Source organism: Lactuca virosa, chromosome 7, assembly GCF_052849685.1.
Source record: "Lactuca virosa cultivar CGN04683 chromosome 7, Lactuca_virosa_CGN04683_v6, whole genome shotgun sequence".
NCBI lineage: Eukaryota > Viridiplantae > Streptophyta > Magnoliopsida > Asterales > Asteraceae > Lactuca > Lactuca virosa.
Window position 1 is genome coordinate 235742054 of NC_136432.1, and position 4851 is coordinate 235746904.

General features: G+C 33.8%; 1 long non-coding RNA gene across 1 annotated transcript; it reads right to left on the bottom strand.

The window, feature by feature from the left end:
• Positions 1-1307: 1307 nt before the first annotated feature.
• Positions 1308-4609, bottom strand: LOC145123846 (uncharacterized). The gene is made up of 2 exons (XR_013715361.1): positions 3544-4609; positions 1308-1462 (listed from the first exon to the last, which is right to left on the bottom strand). It is a non-coding gene; the product is annotated as an uncharacterized LOC145123846 (long non-coding RNA).
• Positions 4610-4851: the final 242 nt, after the last annotated feature.

The window sequence follows — 4851 nt, forward strand, 5'->3', positions numbered from 1 at the left end:
CTATTATATAATTGGTGGCGTTTTGTTTGTTTGATCCACACTAGATCCTTCTATAGTCGATTTAAATTGTATAACGCAAGACTGGGTACTCAGTCAAATATATGGCTCTATTCTAAGCCCACAACAAAGAAAGGAATAGGGAAGAAGATCGAATCAAGTATTTTACAGGTTATCGGATTTTATCTACAATTTTATCCCCATTTACTTCACAAATATGAAACATTAGCACGAGTCCTAGTACACTTCGTTGAGAGAGATAGCAAGTGTGTCATCGGATATAGGCTCCTTGAGATTTGGCGCATGAAAAGCACCGTGCATGTCGTTTAGTTCTGAAGACATATTGATATAAATAACATGACCAAATTTCGTTAATAATTTCGATGGTCCTTTGAGTCATGGTTTAACTTGACTCATTCTCTAATCCAAAGCATTCCTCTAAAAGAGAAAGCGTTTAAAGTTACACAGTCTCCAACTTGGAAGTCAAGAGACTTACATCTTTTATTTACATCACTCTCTTGTCGTTCGTGTATAGTTTGTAATTGTTCTAATTTTCACTTAATCTTTTATGTAATCTCATGAGTGATTATGGAATCAGAATGCAACGTATCACCTACATGTTCTTTTTTTTTTTAGTTTCGTATCTCCAACCATTACTCGGCAGTATGCTAGTATGATAATTATAATTGTTGTAGGAAACTCAATAAAAGATAATGAGTATCCTATGCAATTTCTAAAGTCTATCACGCTTCTCAAGGTTTGGAAAGCCTTGGCCATTAAAAGTGTCTAAATCCAGGCTCTTCACCAAGGATTATGATGATTGTCAATATCGCTATGTGAATGTACCATCTTAGTGAAATGATAGATATCGACACCCCATACAATCTACTATTTCCTCAGCATAAGACCTCATATGTTTTTCCATTTCGCCCTTATATTTGATTAGTGGGAAGTGGGCGGACTTAGTCAATCTGTAGACTACTACCTGAATAAAATTGAAACCACAAGGTTTCAGGGGTAGCTTTGATATGCACCCAAATGACAATGGATCTTAAGGAGGAGTTTGATTAGCGGGAAGTGGTCCATGCACCCCAGTAAAATGGGCCGCCCCCGCTACCGGTTGCATTTAAGGCTTCTTGGTATGGGTGTTCCACTACGTGGAGGATACTATGTGGCACATCCTTAACCTTGTTAAGGGATTTGAAACACCACCCCAATGCCACGTTATACCACACCCCCGGCCGCTCGCAGAAACGTCGAGGTATGCAACATAAATCAGTGGTCATAGTTATTGAACATACATTGAACAGTATAAAAATAATCTTCTAGTATAACCGAAAATAGAAATTTCATTGGTAGTGGCTATTACTAAGTCACTACACACATTTAGCAACATGGCATCGACAAAGGTATGCTATGATTATTAAAAGTCTTCAATGCAAACTCTTCCGACCTATTAATAAACCTGAGAATACATGCATTAAGATATGTCAAAAAAAAATTGTTGGCGAGTTCTATCGTTTTTGAATCAAAGTACTTTTATAACAAAAAATGTTTAATAAATTTATCTGGTTGACCAACTTTTATAAATCCATATTTTCTATCAAAAGTACAGAAATAGTTGAGTATTAAAAGTGTATTTGAACTCATTTAGAAATACCGTTTGTTCAAATTCTAAAGTACAAAATTTGACAAATATATAAGTAAATCGAACTTATATCAAATTTTACAACTACTATGACCAAAATGTTTTTTATATAAGGATTTTGAATACCAATTAATATAGGATAAAGACATGTCACACTTTGTGAAAACATAAAGTAGCCAACTTTACTCTTGAAATCTTGTACAAGCAATTGTATAGTTTATATGTAAAACTCATAAGTATCGAGTTTTTAAACTTTGTAAAATCGAGTCGTAGTATTAATTAAGTGTTTTATTACTTAGTTTATGAACCGAACTAACCAGTGGGGTAAACTCCTCCCACATAAACCTTGTGTTTTCGTACAAAAACAAATGGGTTTATTTAAATAACTTATTAAATGTAAGTTAATAAACATTGACCAATCATGTCATGTTATTAGTTAAGTGTTATATGACTTAATTTCCAGTATTGACACTTCTCGTTTTGAGTCACAAACTATCCCAATACATATAGTTTCTTTCAACTAGTATAAGTGAACAAAAAACCCGTATAAACCCAATATCGATTCTATACTGTAAAAAAACAAATATGGGTTCTATAATGAGCTCATAACCGAACTGCGACTCACAGCCTCTGAACCAGCACTAAAAATGGGCATGCTAAAAGTTCCACATCAATGCTTTATCAACGTCGTGGAGTAAATAGTGTAGAAACGTCAACGCATGTTTTCATCTAGTCAGACGATGGTTGTAGCTAGCAACTATTGGAAAAATGTCTACCAATATAGATCAATACCGTCGATCTATATCTGACATTCCATGTTCCATACAGATTAATGAATATGAAACATAGGACTTTGACGAACACTAACGGTCTCAGTGTATACAAAAACATAGCCCATAGGTTTGGAAATGATCCTAGCTCTTTTCGCAGTTAGAAAAAAAAAACATAGCTCATACAGTGAAACCCGACTATGTTAGATCCAAATAATGTCTCTAGACATCCTAACCCTAAACCTTCCTTAGTAAGATTTTAATTACTTACAATTTGGTTGTTTAGGTATAATCTTTGATCGAAGTCTTTTAGTTTTTGATATTGGTAAGACTTAACACATTTCCAAATTTTATTGTCTACTATGTCGAAATTTAGGCAAACATAACGGCTGCTTTTATAATATTTTCCAGGTTTTAACCAATGTGAAGCCAACAATTCTCATAATATTTGATAAGTTGCATAATTGATACGTTACATAATTTCTTAGAATAAGATTCTTAAAATATGGAAATCAATTATGCTATCATATATGACAAATTTACAATTTAGTAAAAATGATTTATATTTTTATAGTAATTATAAAAATATATTAAAATCATTTTTAAGCACATTTTTACATAATGTCAAAGAGTATAATAATAATAATTGATTTTTGGTATTTTTCAACTAATTATTATGTAATTATTCAAACTTCGTTTTTCAACCATTTAAGGTAACGTAGATTCTTTTTAAACCCAAATATGTTGAATATCGCTTCTGATTATATATAATATTTTTTTTATATTTCTAAGATGCTCAAACTTATATATGATAAATACCATAACCTTAATAAATTGTCAAATATATTTGTATCATTATTACAATCTACTTATAATCTTGTGATTTTTCTTAATATTTATATTCTTATTTCTCACAAGGTATTATAACATCTTTTAGCAATATACTTTAACTTAATAGATTTATTGGTGGTTTATTACATTTTAGATTACTATTTCACAACTTTTAACCAATAACAAAGTATAATGCCTTTTTATGTACAAAAATTGTTAAGCAACAAGACTTTGATAAATATACATGTATCTTCCCCCAAATATGAAAACCATAAAAGAGGGGCCATAGAAACTCACCCTTGAAGCGCGAGTTCAATTCGTTCGGAGTTGGTTCATTTTTGTGAAGCTTCACATGAGAAACCGCAAAATAACCATTCTTAAACTTTGAAACACTTTCAGATCTGTTTTGTTATATTTTAAACAAAAGGGACTATATTTGTAATGATTTAAATCAAAATGGGAGAATTTTGATCTTTTATAATTTATGGAAGGAATGATTTGGTAATAACTTAAACAAATGTGGTCTGATTTGTAACAGCTTGAACCAATTAGGGCTGATTTGGTTAAGTAGGCAAATGAGGGGTTGTTTTGGGGAAATTTAATACAAACAATGGGTGTCTTCATCTTCAACAGATTGGGAAAGGAAACCATGAACAAAGGCATCAAACAAGGTGGTCCGTTGGAGGATTAGCAAATCGCGAGGATGGATGAGAAGCCGATCTCCGACGACCCTTTGTTGGTTTAATCCTCATAACTGGTGGCAACAAATCAGAAGGAAGAAACACATAAGCAATTGTCGACATTTAGGGGATGTCTTGGAAACTCTGATCAACATGACAAGGATGAAGAACGGAAGCAGGAAGGAGTGAAGGTGGCATTTGTGGCTTTCGTTGTCGTCTATGTTGGGGAAGGAGTTTGCTCCGGCAGCTTGCTTGTCGTTTCTTCTTTTCTGTCCCGACAGTAAACGTGCAGGAGGGAGGTAGCTACAGTCGTCGATCAAGAGGGTGTTTTTAGTTGGTCTGATCACTATTCACATGTGGAAGAGGAAAAGAGAGGTAGTTGCTCTTGATGTGCGCCATAAAAATCATCACCTCCGGTGGGAGGTTTATTGCCGATAACCCACAAACAAAAAAAAGAAAAAAAAAAGAAGGAAGGAGAACAGAAGTAGTACCACAGGTCCGGTGTTTCGCAGCTACCCTCAATGGACCGACAAAGAAAACAACAATATGAGAGGTTAAAGAGAGATGGTAGTGAGGGACAAAGAGGATAGCTTCTCATTTCATTTTTCTTGCATTATTGAAGTCATTATTGACTTTTTGGGAAGATGGTAGTGAGGGACAAAGAGGATAGCTTCTCATTTCATTTTTCTTGCATTATTGAAGTCATTATTGACTTTTTGGGAAGATAGATTGGGCAGCAACTAAATGAAATGTACTTTTTCTTTGTCATCTCGTTTTTCGATTCCCGTGTCAATAAGTCCCGACATCCAGAATTTGTTTTTCTGAAAATTTCTATTGATTGTCTACGTCGTGGTGATTCCAAAAATGCAGATGGGATTCAATTTCGGTATACAAAACTCCGTGAAATGGCGTTTAAAGTTTCGCG